The sequence below is a fragment of the Microcaecilia unicolor genome, chromosome 1 (genome assembly GCF_901765095.1).
Source record: "Microcaecilia unicolor chromosome 1, aMicUni1.1, whole genome shotgun sequence".
Classification (NCBI taxonomy): domain Eukaryota; kingdom Metazoa; phylum Chordata; class Amphibia; order Gymnophiona; family Siphonopidae; genus Microcaecilia; species Microcaecilia unicolor.
In genome coordinates, this window is record NC_044031.1 from 280399585 (window position 1) to 280417072 (window position 17488).

Genomic DNA, 17488 nt, shown 5'->3' on the forward strand with positions numbered 1-17488 from the left:
TGTACAGTTAAAACATGTTAGATATTGGAATGTGTCTAAGACAATGGAACAGAAAGACACTGACCATGCGAATGTTTGTCAAAGGAATAGAACTGAACAGCTACTAGTAAGATGGATGACATATATGCCCAAAAGGGCCTAGCTGAGGGAGGACTGGGATAGGTAAATCTGAGCCCGTCTCTTCCGTTTCACCATAGCTGAAGAGGAAAGAACTTTGAGGAAAGAAGAAAATAAAAGGGAAAAACATAGCAGAGCTGTAAAGAAACCAGCCACTGGTCAGCCATCTGTGTATTTTAATATCTCCGTGCTAGAATAATTGACCTAAACAATCTCATCAATATTAACACTTGCAGTTGTTGGCAGAGCATCGAGTTTTTTTATTTTTAAATCCAGGCCAGATATACATATAACCGATTGTTTTATTTATATTTATTTGTTTTAATTGCAAAATGAACAGTTATAAGATTTAAAAAGAGGGGCATGGTCAGAGCTGAGGGTGGGCATAAAAAAAGTTATACGAAATATAAATGAAATGTGCCTCTGAACATATATGTATACTAGTAAAAAAGGCCCATTTCCGAAACCAATGAAACGGGTGCTAGCATGTGGTTTTTTTTGTGTCTGTGTGTATGTGTCACAGAGTTATTTTGTGTGTGTGTGTGTGTGTGTGTGTGTGAGGGTGCGGTGTGTGTGCAGATTGTTGATGATGGAGGTGGTGCGTTGGTGTGCGGTTGTTTCGTTAGTTTGGCAGCCAGTCTCCAGCGATTCCTAGGCAGGGAAGGAGTACTCCTCCCCCTTCCTTGGTCGCTGTTTGCTGCTGGCTGGGTCGCGGGTAATCCTTCCAGCTGGGCCGCAGCTTGTCCTGTTCGCCCATGTCCCAGATGGTGACGGGCACGTTGTTTTCCGGCTCCTCTGACTCCATGTCAAGCGATCCCAAATATAGTCTGTGCTATAGGCCCTCTGGCACCAGGGGCGTATCTGCGTGGGGCCACAGGGGCCTGGGCCCCCGCAGATTTCGCCCTGGACCCTCCTACTGCCGCAGTGGGTACCTTTGCTGGCGGGGGACTCCAACCCCCACCAGCCGAGGTCCGCTTCCTCCTGCCGCTGCGAGGTTTTTTAAGTTCATCGGGATTCGTCCTCCGTCACTCTGTGCTGCTGTTCAAAGAAGCTGCTAGCTGAATGCAGTTTCAGACTGAGTCTGACGTCGCTGCTGCACGTTGTACATGAGTCTGACGTCCTGCACGTACAATGTGCAGCAGCGACGTCAGACTCAGTCCGAAACTGCATTCAGCTAGCAGCTTCTTTGAACAGCAGCACAGAGTGACGGAGGACGAATCCCGATGAAGAACTTAAAAAAACCTCGCAGCGGCAGGAGGAAGCGGACCTCGGCTGGTGGGGGTTGGGGTCCCCCACCAGCAAAGGTACCCACGGCGGCGGGGGGGGGGGGGGGTCGGAAATGGCGGTGGCAGCGGCTGGGTGGGGCTATAATGTGTCCCCTCACTCTGGCTTCGGCTCCCGCTACCGCCGACTTTCAGATACGCCCCTGTCTGGCACTCTTCAGTACTGGCATTAGGCATTTAAAAATTTCTCCCCCCCCCTCCCCCGGTCTATTTTTGCACATACCCACAGCAGGAATATTCTTCTCTCGTTCCAGCTGTGGTTCTGTGCTCTCCGTGCTGCACAGATAATGAGCCATTCTGCTGGGGAATGCTCCTCCCTTATTGTCACGTAGTTTCCTCTGATTGGTCTGTCTTACGTTGCCTAGTGTTGCCTGGGAACGGTGTTGAGATGGTCCTTTGTGTTTCAGAATGTTGAGGGTGTTTTTTCTGATTGGTCCGTCATGAGAGGGCGGGCAGAGAGACATGGTCAGTGTTGTGGCTTCACCACCATGAATCCATGAACCCTTCAGTGAGTGACTGAGTGACTTCAGAACGTTGTCTTCAGAACGTTGAGGGTGAGTTTTATTATAGTAGATATGGTGATTAGTAAATGATAGCTTATAACTTAACAGATAAGAAATCTGGCACTTAGGACTGGAATCTATATATGACACCAAAAAAAGCACTATTCTATAAGCTGTGCTTAGTTAGGTAACATATAGTAACATAGTAGATGACGGCAGAAAAAGACCTGCACGGTCCATCCAGTTTGCCCAACAAGACAAACATATGTGTATACCTTACCTTGATTTGTACCTGCCTTATTCAGGGCACAGACCGTACAAGTCTGCCCAGCAGTACTTCCCGCCTCCCAACCACCAGTCCCGCCTCCCATCACCGGCTCTGGCACAGACCATATAAGTCTGCCCTCTGCTATCCTCGCCTCTCAACCACCAACCCCTCTTCCCCCCACCTGCTCCGCCACCCAATTTCCGCTAAGCTTCTGAGGATCCATTCCTTCTGCACAGGATTCCTTTATGCATATCCCACGCATGTTTGAATTCCGTTACCGTTTTCAAACATGCGTTTATAGAATAGCGATTACGCCCAGGAATCACATCTAACTTTAGGTGTGACCACTTGCACCAACTAAAATGAGGTGCAAATGTATGCACCTAAATTAGGCGTGAATCCCTGTTATTCTATAACAAAATGAGTTAATTTTAGGAACGCCCCCATTACACCCATGACCCTCCTGTTTCTGCGTCCCATTTTTCAGATCACACCTAAATTTATGTGCGTAAATGCAAATTAAATCTAATTAGTGTCAATAATTGCTTGTTAAAAAGTCAACTGGTGCTAATTAGCTCATTATTCAATTAAAATACGCATGCAAATTGGACATGCACCCAAATTTGTGCGCACAATTTTTGGAGATTTTTATAAAATTAGGAGGTTACTGTATGTTTTTTACTTCTGAAAATGTGTATAAGGTGAAATTCAGCGCTGCGTGTGTCTGGTAGCGCTATACAAATGTTAATAATAATAAATTTGGTCCTACCTGATCATTTCCTTTCCTTGGTTCCTGCAGAAAAGCTGAAGATTCCAGTGCTATCACTGGTATAAGGACTGGTGTAGCTTGGAACTTATCAGTATGTTTATGCCAAAGCAATGGAAGGGATCCTCTGCAGATTTTGCTAATTACAAAACACAGACTCAGAACAAAATGAACAGAAAACACAGGCAGATGCTGCTAGTACTTTCTTCAGCTCCATAATCTTCCTAGGTAGGCCCTGGACTTATCTAATAGAAGTCAAGGAAAGGAAGTTCAGGTAAGACCAAATTTCAACTTATTTTTACGTAAGAATATATGTGTTGCCATACTGGGACAGACCGAAGGTCCATCAAGCCCAGTATCCTGTTTCCAACAGTGGTCATCTAGGTCACAATTACCTGGCAAGATTCCAGAACAGTAAAATTGATTTTTATACTGCTTATCCTAGAAATAAGCACTGGAGTTTCCCAAGTCCATCTTAATAATGGCTTATCAACTTTTCTTTTAGGAAATTATCCAAACCTTTTTAAAACCCTGCTAAGCTAACTGCTTTTACTACATTCTCTGGCAATGAATTCCAGAGTTTAATTACACGTTGAGTGAAGAAATAGTTCCTCCAGTTTGTTTTGAATTTACTACTTAGTAGCTTCATTGCATGCTCCCTAGTCCTAGTATTTTTGGAAAGAGTAAACAAGCGATTCACCTCCACCTATTGTACTCTACTCATTATTTGCTTGTTTAGCTGCCACTACACATTGAGCAGAGGGTTTCAACATATCATCCACGATGACACCTAGACATAGGCGCCCTATATAAGAGGATTATGGAGGCTAATCCTCCCCAGTCCCAACTGCAACCTTTCCTGTCCACCAGCCCACTGCCTTCGGATATTGTCACTCCTCTACCCTGCCACTGTGCAGCACCTTTTAGCTCCCTTCTTCCCTTTTCACCTCTGTCGGCCCGCGATAGCTCACAAGAAGCAAAGACGCGCAAGACTGTGTCTCTCCATGTGCCACTACTGCTTCATCTGCTGGTTCTGGAAGTTTTCATCAGAAGAGGCGGGACTGGCAGAGGAAGCAACAGCGGTGCATGGAGAGCCGCGGTCACATACGTGTCTTCAATCCTTGTGTGCCAGTGTGGCCCTGCAGAGGTGGAAACATGAGGGAGCCAAAAGATGCTGCACAGCGGCTGCAGTGGAAGTAGGGGACTAAGTGAGTGAGAGAAAGAGGGAGAAATGATCGAAACCGTGGTTGAGGAGGGGAAAAGACGAATGGGACAAGACTGGAGGGGAAGAAAGAGAAAAAACAGCGTGTCACAGAGATGGGACAATATTGGATGGGAGGGGGCAGAGAGATACAGAGGTAATATTGGGTGGGATGGCATCAGAGAGAGACAGCAGAGAGGGGAAATACTGCATGAGGGAGAAAGTGCTAGTGAGAGGCGATGCTGGATGGGGGAAGGGAATAGGGAGAGAGACAGTGGCAATACTGAATGCCAAAAGGAGAGAGATGGACATCCAAGCAATGTTGAATGGTGGAGGGAAGGGAGGAAAGATGTAGAGGAGATGCTGGATGGTGAGGGGAGAAAGAGGCAGGGACAATACTGCATGGGGGGGGGGAGACAGGACAGTGCTGAATGGTGCAGGGGAGGGGAGATATACAGTGGTAATGCAGGATGGTGGGGCAAGGGACAAAGACATAGATGAGATTCTGGATGGTGAAGGCGGGAGAGAGAGAGAGAAAGAAAAGAGGAGATGCTGGATAGCAGGGAGAGCAAGACAAGAGTAAATAGTAATGTAGTAACATAGTAACTGACGGCAAATAAAGTCCTAAATGGTCCATCCAGTTTGCCCAACAGTCTCATTCATTCTCAATTCAAGATTAAAATCAACAATATTGTATGGTGGAGATGTTGGATGATGGTGGAGGGAGGGAGAGACAGAGAAGATACTGGATGGTAGATGATAGAGACAGATGAAAGAGTTAAAGACTGGGGAATAAGAGGAAGGAGAATGGGGAGGGCAAGAGAAGGAAAACCCAGTTGGAACTCACAATGGGCAGGGTACCAAGTTCTTAATAAACCTGAAACTTGAAAGCTGTAAGTAGACACAGTAAAAAGAGGGAGACTGAAATCTGAATGGATAGAGAAGCAGAAAAAAAATGGAAGAAAGCTGAAAATGTTGGATGTAGAGGAAGTGAGAAGGAAGAAGACAGAAGTTTAAAAAAAAAATGGATAGGGTAAAATAATGTGGTAGCATGTTAGTCTACTTTAAAAGTTAATAAATATAAATAAAATAAGGCGATATCTTCTTACTGGACTAAATACCTTTTGAAACTAGGTTTTGGGGGCCAAAACCACCTCCTTCAGGTCAGGAGAGTACACTACTGTTGTTGTATGTTTGTCCTGACTTAAGAAAGGAGATTTTGGCCTCCAAAAGCTAGTCAAAAAAATGTAACAAGTTAGTCCAATGTAAAAGGTATCGCCTGTCCTTATTTTCCATGTATTGATGCTCTAGTGCCCACTGCAGCATTTCCTAGGAAGACCCTTGTTGTGTGCCCACTGAAAGTTAATACTGTTATGGTATGGTAGAATTGCTTTATCAGATCCTGAGTGATTTTGTAGGGTTTTGTATTACTTTACAGTATTCCTGGTACTGGATTTTGGATTTCGCTCATGCCTCTTTCAGTTGTAGCTGGATGAATTACATTCAAGTACAGTACTAATTTTCCTATCTCTGAAGGGCTTACAATCTGTTTGTACCAAGTGACTTAACCAAGATCTCAAGCAGCAGTAGTGGGATTTGAACCCTGGCTTCCCTGGCTCTCAGACCTAAGTATTAGGTACAGCTAATACATACAAAACATTCCAAACATGTTCATGTCTGGTAAATCAAAAATAAAGGCCAACAGATCTGAAGTATAGTGGTCATTTAGCACAAGATTTTGTTAAAGAGCTGCTGAACACCATTGTTCACATGGTCAACAGGAAGATACTGGACTAGAGAACTAAGGCTGACTGGAAGCCAAGTGTTAAAGTACTTGTATATATTTCTAGAATACTGCAAATATTGTTCTGTTTAAATATGCTGTATTATTTTTGGTGCATTATTTTGATTTTTTTGGCATATCATTCCTGGAGTGTATTCAGTGTGCACACAACCACCAGTAACAGTGGATCTAGGGAGACATCTGATACAGCTGCACCAGAGCCACAAAGTGAAGATTTCTTCCTTACTGAGTTCAAAAGTGTCCCACTGTTCTTTTACTGCAGACACAGGCGTTGACCCCACTACAAAAATTTTAATTTTCTCCATTCAGTTGCACTTTGCCACAAACCCCACCCTAGCCCTGCCCCATAACTTCACCCTAGCTCTGCCCCATAACCTCACCTTAGCCCCACCCACTTTCACCTTTCCAAATATCCAAGTCACCAACTGTCATGCACCTAGTTCCTTTTCCTGGGCGGTGATTCCTAATGTGGATTCTTGCATTGCACAGCTAAAGTTTGGGCTCCTCTTTCCCACATACATCACTTTGTACTTGCTCACACGAAACATCATCTACCATTTGATGTCCAAACATCCAGTCTCGCAAGGTCCTCTTGTGACTTAACAACTTTGAATAACTTTGAGCCATCAGCAAATTCAATTACCTCACTAGTTATTCCCATCTGTAGATCTGAAGATGTCCCATTGGTTATCTTCCTTCCACCAAGTCTCAGAGATGCCTATTAGATGTACCTTTTCTAATTCCACTATATCTTTTTTGAGATGCGGTGACCATTTTTGTTTTCCATTCCTTTCCTAATAATACCTAACATTCTATTTGCTTTCTTAGCCGCAGCAGCACACTGAGCAGAAGGTTTCAACGTATCATCAACGACAACACCTAGATCCCTTTCTCGGTCTGTGACACCTAACATGGAACCTTGCATGACATAGCTATAATTCAGGTTCCTCTTTCCCACATGCTTCACTTTGCACTTGCTCACATTAAACGTCATCATCTGCCATTTAGACGCCCAGCCTCCCAGTCTCTTAAGGTCCTCTGGCTTCTTGCTTCTAATATACCTAAAAAAAAGTTTTTATTGTGGTTTTTTTTTTGCCTCCAATGCAATCTTCTTTTCAAAGTTTCTCTTTGCCTTCCTTATCAGTGCTTGGCATTTGATTTGCCATTCCTTATGCTGTTTCCGATTACTTTCAGTCTGATCCATTTTCTGAAGGATTTTCTTTTAACTCTGCTTCCTTCACCTCACTTTTTTACCATGCCAGCTGTCGTGTGGCCTTTCTTCCTCCTTTTTTAATATATGGAATATATCTGGTATGGGCTTCCAGGATGGTATTTTTTAATAGCATCCACACTTGATGTAAATTTTTGACCTTAGCAGCTACTCCTCTTAAAGTCTTTTTTCTTTTACTATTCTCTTCATTTTATCATAATCTCCTTTATGAACGTTAAATGCTAACGTATTGGATTGCCTGTGTGTATTACTCCACAGATTATATCAAATCTGATCATGCTATAATCACTTATCAAATGGCCCTATCAATACCTCCTGCACCAGATCTGGTGCTCCACTAAGGACTAGGTCTAGAATTTTCCCCCCTCTTGTTGGTTCCTGAACCAGCTGCTCCATAAAGCAGTTTTTTATTCATCAAGAAATTTTACCTCCCTATCATATCCTGTTGTTACGTTTACCCAGTCAATTTTAGGGTAATTGAAATCACCCATTATTATTGTGCTCCCCAGTTTGTCAGCCTCTCTAATTTCTAATAACATTTCTGCATCTGTCTGTTCATCCCGACAAGGTGGACAGTAGTACACTCCTATCACTATCCTTTTCCCCTTTACATATGGAATTTTTATTCATAGGGATTCCAAGATGTGGTTTGTCCTGCAGAATTTTTAATCTAGTTGATTCAAGGCCCTCCATAGCGTATAATGCTACCCCTCCACCAATTTGATCCAACCCATCACTGAGATATAATTTGTACCCTGGTATGACAGTGTCCCATTAGCTATCTTCCTTCCACCAAGTCTCAGAGATGCCTATTATACCTATCTTTTCATTTAGTGCAATATATTCTAGCTTCTGGCATTTGTATACAGACATTTTAAACAATGTTTGTTGTTCCTATTTTATCCTGCTATGCCAGTCCAGACCAACAGGATTGTAATAATGTGAGCAAGGGTTGAGAGCGGGCCTTCAACCTATACAGCCAGACAAGGATACAAGGTAAACTAAACTCTTTATTAACTCAAAAGCTGAGGCCTGTTACTTCACAGGTACAGAACTGGGTAAAGTCTCTTGCAATTCATAGGAAATCTTTACAAAGACCTGAGGCTGACAGGCCCCAAAACATAGTAAGGTTTGGTCTATCTGAGCCAGATAATGATAGCTAGACATAGGTAGGGAAGGCACACACTGTGGGCTTGCTTCTCCCTTCTCTGGGCCTCTTTAACACAACTCTGGCCCCGCCTTTCATACTTCCTGGCAGCTGTCCTCCTGGCTCCACTCCTCCTGTGCCATTTCCTCTTTGGGTTGGGCTATGGGGTTTAAGGTGGTCCTGACTCTATGAGGGAGTATTCTTAAGAGACAAGGGCAGCGTCCTATAAACACCCTAACCAGGATGCAGAAAAGCTTTACCCTCAAGGTGGAAGGAAGATGAGGTCCCCTCCAGTACTACTCAGCCAAAGGCACTGTCACCTCCAGCCCAATCATCAATCTTGTAGTGTCTCAAAAAGGAACACTGCAACAACCATGCTGCCACCCTGGAAATATCTTTTGGAGTTACCACCCTGAGATCTTGTCTAATGAGCTTTTAGGCCTACTGGTACAACCTTGCAGTTCAGGATATAAGCCACCTCAATCGCCGCTTTAATCTAGTGTGCCAAGGAAGCCTTGGAGGCTGCCTTCCCATAGTACGGGACCACGAAACAAGACAAAGAACCGATCGTACTTCCTGAAATAGCTTGTGACCTCCAGATAGCGCAAGAACATCCTCCACACATTCAACTTATATGGAGCACCTAATCTGACTCTGACTTTGTCTTCTCAGAAAACACTGGGAAAGAAATCACTTATTTATTTTAAAAACTTTTATTCCGCACAATCTCAAAAGTTGTAGGCGTATCACAAAACATACATTCATAACTTTAAAACCACATAACACATTAAAAAAATAAGACCTTTAAAAAAACAAAAAACGACCCATAAAAGTCAATAACTACAGTACCAAACACAAACCTGCATGTACTTAAACCAATCAGCCACCCTCTCATACACCAGTACAAAGAGAAGTGTTTTAAATTCTCGTTTAAACTCTTTCATAGCCTGAATCCTTCTCAATGCAATTTCTTCCATAACAAAGGACCTGGTGTATATAAAAAAAATTGAACTCCTGAGCTCATTTGATCTTATCATACGGTGTGATGGAACATCCATCATCTGCCGATTTCCACGATCGCATGGGCTGATTCATGTGGAAGGGTAAAACCGCCTTGGACAAAAAGAAAGGCAGTGTGCAAAATGAAACTGAATTGGCTACAAATAATAAATAGGGATCTTTATACAAGAGGGCCTGCAAGACTCACCTGACTGACCAGATAACCACCAGAAACAACACTTTAAAAGAAAGGTCTTTAATAGTTTATAAAATTTGTACCACTTGTCTCTTATAATCAAAGTGGTTTACAATAAAAATTGGGTCAGGGAAGAAGTAGTAGCATGATCACCAGGATTCTTCCAAGAAAGGACCAGGGAGACAGAGTATGGAGTATATACTTTATTCCGTAATACAAATTGACTCGACACTGCACTGTGTTTCGGCAATAGTGCCTGCCTCAGGAGTCTGAATTGCTGTTAGGTTACCCAAATGTAGTAGTAGGTGTTTCAAATAATGTAAAACATAGGTTAAGTCTTTAAAAAAGATTGTTGGTTACATGCGCCAGAGCTTTCCAGCTGGGACTCTAATGGAGAACTGTTCAAAGATGCCAACAGGTGGTTGATCTTACAATAAAAATTAAAACTGAAAGGAAAAGGATGCCATAAAATAATAGGAAAGCACACACATCAAGAACAGTCATACACCCATTCGTTGTCTAAAAAAATATACAGAGACACAGTTACAGAATGCCCCAAATTGATAATAAGTGCCCATAACAGCTTTTTTGGGGGGGAAAAAAAGCTTTCAATTTCCCTTTAAATTGTTTCAAAGAAGCCTCTATATGCAGCTCCACCGGCAAGAGGTTCCACAACACAGGAGACTGACAAAAAAAGCCCCTTCTCTAGTAACCAACAACCACGCACAAGAATTACTGTGAACTACAAGCAAATGCACAGTCTCTGATCTCAATGTCCTCTCTGGGGCATACCACTGAATCATGGGCAGAAGACCTTCATATAAGACTTGATGCACAAAGAACCCCCCTCACGCCTACCAGGCTAGAGATTCCCCACTGCTGCTGCCCATGCTGGTTTGTCCTGTTCTCTCTTGTATTTCTCTTTTTTTTTTTCCTTTGAAGTAAAGTTATTAGGCAGACAGCTCTGTGCAGCCTAATAAGCTTAGCATAGGGCTGTGATTCCTTTTTTTTTTTTTGTAAATCTACTGCACAGGCCCCTAAAATGGGAAGGGGAGAGGGGAAGTCAAGAAGAAAAAAGGGTGCTCACCCCTGTTGACGGAGGCCCCATGGGAATTCTGCAATTCAGCCCCACTGAAAAAGAGCACGTAGGTTAAGGCTCTGGGTCTTAGAGGCATGGACACTTTCAGACTCAACCAAGGAAAAGCCCATGCACTGATCCTTGGGAGTCAAAGACTGGCCAAGGGACTTGGCTGCTGGGCTGCAGGCATAGATTGCAAAGAGTAAATATGGCCAATAGTTAGAAATCCTGTTGCACTAGTCCAACATGCACCATCTGTTGGAGGCAGAGAAATACCAACCAGTTCCAGGCTGCACCTCTCCTTATACAGGCAATGCCACTGGAAGAGTTCAGTTTTTGCGCCTCCACTTGCTGGTAGGGAGACCTAACCAGTTGGTTTGGACTAGTCTAGAAGGAAGAAAAAGGAACTTTAAATAAGCTTTTTATCCATTTAAAGTTATGCAACAGCTCTGTCACTGAAAACTGACCTCTGTAATATTCTTAATTTTACTTTAAATGCCATTTGTCAGGTATATTGATTATGGATAATGGCAAAGGAAAAGCCACATTATTGACCATTCCTGAAATACATTTCCCAGAAATCCATTGCCATATAACACGACACACAACATTGAACAATTTAAAATCCATTATACAGTGGGGGAAATAAGTATTTGATCCCTTGCTGATTTTGTAAGTTTGCCCACTGACAAAGACATGAGCAGCCCATAATTGAAGGGTAGATTATTGGTAACAGTGAGAGATAGCACATCACAAATTAAATCCGGAAAATCACATTGTGGAAAGTATATGAATTTATTTGCATTCTGCAGAGGGAAATAAGTATTTAATCCCTCTGGCAAACAAGACCTAATACTTGGTGGCAAAACCCTTGTTGGCAAGCACAGCGGTCAGACGTCTTCTGTAGTTGATGATGAGGTTTGCACACATGTCAGGAGGAATTTTGGTCCACTCCTCTTTGCAGATCATCTCTAAATCATTAAGAGTTCTGGGCTGTCGCTTGGCAACTCGCAGCTTCAGCTCCCTCCATAAGTTTTCAATGGGATTAAGGTCTGGTGACTGGCTAGGCCACTCCATGACCCTAATGTGCTTCTTCCTGAGCCACTCCTTTGTTGCCTTGGCTGTATGTTTTGGGTCATTGTCGTGCTGGAAGACCCAGCCACGACCCATTTTTAAGGCCCTGGCGGAGAGAAGGAGGTTGTCACTCAGAATTGTACGGTACATGGCCCCATCCATTCTCCCATTGATGCGGTGAAGTAGTCCTGTGCCCTTAGCAGAGAAACACCCCCAAAACATAACATTTCCACCTCCATGCTTGACAGTGGGGACGGTGTTCTTTGGGTCATAGGCAGCATTTCTCTTCCTCCAAACACGGCGAGTTGAGTTCATGCCAAAGAGCTCAATTTTTGTCTCATCTGACCACAGCACCTTCTCCCAATCACTCTCGGCATCATCCAGGTGTTCACTGGCAAACTTCAGACGGGCCGTCACATGTGCCTTCCGGAGCAGGGGGACCTTGCGGGCACTGCAGGATTGCAATCCGTTATGTCGTAATGTGTTACCAATGGTTTTCGTGGTGACAGTGGTCCCAGCTGCCTTGAGATCATTGACAAGTTCCCCCCTTGTAGTTGTAGGCTGATTTCTAACCTTCCTCATGATCAAGGATACCCCACGAGGTGAGATTTTGCGTGGAGCCCCAGATCTTTGTCGATTGACAGTCATTTTGTACTTCTTCCATTTTCTTACTATGGCACCAACAGTTGTCTCCTTCTCGCCCAGCGTCTTACTGATGGTTTTGTAGCCCATTCCAGCCTTGTGCAGGTGTATGATCTTGTCCCTGACATCCTTAGACAGCTCCTTGCTCTTGGCCATTTTGTAGAGGTTAGAGTCTGACTGATTCACTGAGTCTGTGGACAGGTGTCTTTCATACAGGTGACCATTGCCGACAGCTGTCTGTCATGCAGGTAACGAGTTGATTTGGAGCATCTACCTGGTCTGTAGGGGCCAGATCTCTTACTGGTTGGTGGGGGATCAAATACTTATTTCCCTCTGCAGAATGCAAATAAATTCATATACTTTCCACAATGTGATTTTCCGGATTTAATTTGTGATGTGCTATCTCTCACTGTTACCAATAACCTACCCTTCAATTATGGGCTGCTCATGTCTTTGTCAGTGGGCAAACTTACAAAATCAGCAAGGGATCAAATACTTATTTCCCCCACTGTATCTAGTCCATCTTATTTCTTTACTTCTAAGTCAACTCAGTATAAACTCAAACTAGGTCACCCTGATCGCCAAATAATTTTAGTATTGCTGATTTGAAAGACACTACCCCATCTTATTAGCCAACACTGCAACATTTGCGTCCTACAAAGAAGTGATCTTCGCTATTTTTGAAGCAGAGAGACAACATTGACAAAAAGACTTCCACGAGGGCCAGTAACTGTGCTGGATAAAACTGATGGTGCCCAGAGTCCTGGGTGATAAAGGAGGGGGGGGGGGGGTCTCTCTCTAATAATGTAGCCAATCTAGCTGCTCAGGCACACGTACAACAATATGTTAAATAAAATGAAGTTTGATTCCCCAGCCTCTCTGTCTCTCGGCCTATCTTGTCTCTCCCAACTCAGATTTTCCCCAAAGCTCGTTTCCTCAATACACCCTTTCCCCTAACCCTATCCTAATCATTCTCAACTCCCACCAGCCTCTCCTCCCAGTCAGCCACCATCACCCTGCCCCCAATCTCTCCAAAGCTGGTTCTCTCCAGGTCTCTCCCTGGTTTGCTAATAACCCCTGACCTTTCCTGGAATCTTCCCACAGGCACTGCCTCTGGGAAAGCTGTTCTGTTTTCTGCCAGCATCATATGGTTCTTGGTGAGCTTGATCCATGTGGTATCCAAACTTCTTCACGGTTCACACAGTCTCACAAGAACAACATGGGAGTTTGTATGCTGTGTAACTCAAATTCACTGTGAACTGCTGTCCTACAGGAATCAGAGCAGTTATTGTGGAGCTGGTGCCAGCAGTGGGCCTCTGGACAAGATGGGGAATGTATATATTGAGAAGAGTAAGGTGAATGGGGACTGCTGCTGACCCCCGGGCCTTAAAATGAAGAATACTGCTTCAAAGGAATGTGGGGAATTTTAGAATAAGGCACAGCATCTAGAAAAAAAGATGAAATTAGCAAATAGTGACACAGTGGAGTGAAGGAGTGGCCTAGTGGTTAGAGCACCGGTCTTGCAATCCAGAGGCATCCAGTTCAAATCCCACTGCTGCTCCTTGTGATCCTGGGCAAGTCACTTAACCCTCCATTGCCTCAGGTACAAACTTAGATTGTGAACCCTCCTGTGACAGAGAAATATCCAGTGTACCTGAATGTAACTCACTTAGAGCTACTACTGAAAAAGGTGTGAGCAAAATCTAAATAAATAAACAGTAACTAGCTATTTTATTAAAAACCTGTTCTATCATTGCTTAAATCTTTGCCTTGTATAATTCAGACACATTTCAAAGTATTCATAACCCCAAATATTTATGCAATCTGCAGCATACTAGAGCAGCAAATTCTCCTTCCATTTTATATATTGTGTCAAGATTTCAGTGTTGCTAAAAACAGTTTGCAAGGAGTTCAAGTGACAGGGAGGGAAAAATGAGTACCTCTAGCATGTACCTCATTATAGTACATGGCACCCTGATCACAAAAGTGCAGTAAGTTTTTGCAGTTGTACATGTAAAGGACAATTTCTAACATGTGTTAACTGCAAAACCTACACAGTAATTGTAAGATTAAAAAGGGTGTATTCCTGATATGTCGTGTGAACCAGCCTCGATGTTACTGCATCTTTAACTACAGCTTTAAAGGAGTGATGGGCAATAGTATTTGACAATTTGAAATGCTTTTCTTTTCTTCTGAATCACTTAGGATCGAGGCTTCCTGACCCTGTATACTTCCTGTTTCTACAAAAGCACTTGATTTTAATTTTAAATAGGTTTTCTAAGTATATCTTTTAAAAAATGTTTTTTTCAGTCAGATTTTGATTCTGATTGTTGTTAAAAGTTTTTAATTTTGTATCAGCAATGCATACATCTACCAGCATATATAAGCTTGATGATAGTCAGAGGTTTGTTAGATTCTGATGCTGTACACTAGATACTGAAAGCATTTTCCATCTCACAGATAGGCTGCAGAGAATACCTTCTCCTGCTTTAGACTTAATCCTACCCACCCTACCCCTCTACCCACCCACCCCTAGAGTGACATGTCTTATATAACCTCCCTATCAACCCACTCATTACTTTACCTCACCCATTTCTATTCTTCTATCACCTTCTCGCACTACTCCAACCAGAGTTACACCTAATCACACTGACCACCCTTCAACATCTTCTGTCCTTCTGTGACTGTTCTCTTGTGCTTGACTGCTTAAATATTTTAAATTTAAATGCTTTACTTTTTGTCTATTAGATTGTAAGCTCTTTGAGCAGGGACTGTCTTTCTTCTGTGTTTGTACAGCGCTGCGTACACTTTGTAGCGCTCTAGAAATGTTAAATAGTAGTAGTAGTAGTAGTACTGAAATCTGTGTGTCAAAACTGACCTGCTGCTTGGTGAGTTAGCAATCCTCTGCAATCTCATTTGAGCATAGATCATTTTATGGTTTTATTACTGATTATTTAAAATTCTTCGCCCTCATCTGTAGCTTCTGCAAACTTTCTTACGCAAAAAGGAGTTCTTTTATGATTATTTTTTTTATCTCCATTGGTATGAATGTCTTTTGGATTACATTTTTTGTATTTCAGTGAATGTATATTTTTGAATGTATTATGTTTGTTCTTATAAGTTGATTTTACTGTATTAACAGTAACTCCTGACACAGCCCATTGGTGGGCGAAAAAAAGCCACATTGGGCAACTTTTATGTGAGATCCTCTCTGTTAAGAATATAAGAATAGCCATACTGGGTCAGACCAATGGTCCATCTAGACCAGTATCCTGTTTCCAACAGTGGCCAATCCAAATCACAAGTACCTGGCAGAAACCTAAATAGTAGCAATATTCCATGCTACCAATCCTAGGGCAAGCAGTGACTTCCCCACCATGTCTGTCTCAATAGCAGACTATGGACTTTTCCTCCAGAACTTGTCCAAACCCTTTTTAAACCCAGATACTCTAACCACTGTTACTATATCCTCTGCAAAGAGTTTCAGAGCTTAACTATTTGAGTGAAAAAAATATTTCTTCCCGTTTTAAAAGTATTTCCATATAACTTCATTAAGTGTCCCCAAGAGTAAAAAATCAATTCACTTCTACTCATTCTACACCACTCAGGATTTTGTAGATTTCAATCATATCTCCTCTCAGCCATCTCTTTCCCAAGCTTAAGTGTCCTAACTTCTTTAGTTTTTCCTTAAATGACAGGAGTTACATCCCCTTTATCATTTGTCGCTGTTCTTTGAACCTTTACTAAATCCGTAATATCTTTTCTGAGATATGGCGACCAGAACTGAATGTAATACTGAAAGTCACCTTGAAGCGATATAGACACATTACAATATTCTCGGTCATCCCTTTCCTAACAATTCCTAGCATTCTGTTTGCTTTTTTGACTGCCGCCACACACTGGACAGAAGATTTCAGCGTATTGTCTACAATGACACCTAGATCTTTTTCTTGTGTGCTGACCCCCAAGGTGGATCCCAGCATCAGGTAACTATGATTTGGATTGTTCTTCCCAATGTGCATCACTTTGCATTTGTCCACATTAAATTTCATCTGCCATTTGGATGCCCAGTCTTCCAATTTCTTAACGTCTTCCTACAATTTTTCATAGTATGCATATGTTTTAACAACCTTGAATAATTTTGTGTCATATGCAAATTTAATTACCTCACTTGTTGTTTCAGTTTCCAGATATTTATAAATATGTTAAATAGCACCGGTCCCAGTACAGATCCCTATGGCACTCTACTATTCACCCTCCTCCATCGAGAGAAATGTCCATGTAATCCTACCCTCTGTATTCTGACCAATAACCAATTCCTAATCCACAAAAGAACATTGCCTCCTATCCCGTGACTCAATTTTCTCAGGAGTCTCTCATAAAGAACGCTCACCTTTATAAAATAATGATTTCTTCTTTTGATGTGTGATCTGCTCTTCTTACTTTCCTGCATGATACCTGTAGATTACTGGTCCTCTCTTGTTTTTATTGTAGGAGAGATGTAGAGACATTTAAATATCTGAAAGATATAAAAGAACAAACAAACCTCTTTCAAAACTGAGAGACTACAGAAGTAGAGGACACAAAAACTGCAAAAGAGGAAACTGAAAGGCAACATCACGAAATACTTTTTCACCTCAATGTGCCTTCCTATGCAGTAACAGGAGGAACAATCTGGGTCCCTGCTCCAGACCAGTGCCAAATCAAACTACTGAGAGGTAGTCTAACCTGGGAAAAACTCAAGTAGGCTTGCCTTAGAATTTGGAGGCATCTATAAAACTGGATGTAAGGATCTGCTCAGGGTCCTCCTTTCTTCCTTCCCTCTCACAAAGGGACTCCATGGAATCACATAGTGGGAAAAGTGGTGGACGTCTCATCAAGGGGCCCATCAGGACCTTGGTCCTCTAATTCATAGACAAGGAGAAGAAAAAACTAATAGTGGGGGCCTGTTCTCAAACAGAAGGGTATACATAGAGAGGGTACAAAGTCCAAAATAGCAGAAAAAAGCACTAAGAGCCTTCAAAACTGGGACACAAATCCTTTTAATTGTATAACTTGAATATCTATCTTGTATTAATGACCTGACACAGGCAGCTTTATATATCATTATAATGACGTATGAATATGTGCACCATCATCAAACATTTCAATATGCACCTTAGAATTGTTAGGAAGCATG

The 17488-nt window shown here is 42.5% G+C and overlaps 1 protein-coding gene across 1 annotated transcript in view; it reads right to left on the reverse strand.

Moving 5' to 3' along the window:
* LOC115472686 (suppressor of cytokine signaling 1-like) overlaps positions 1-16823 on the reverse strand; it is an 87690-nt gene extending 70867 nt beyond the window's left edge. The window contains exon 1 of the mRNA XM_030207044.1: positions 16703-16823. The gene's annotated coding sequence lies outside the window, so the exon portion shown is untranslated. The remainder of the gene's footprint in view (positions 1-16702) is intronic.
* Positions 16824-17488: the final 665 nt, after the last annotated feature.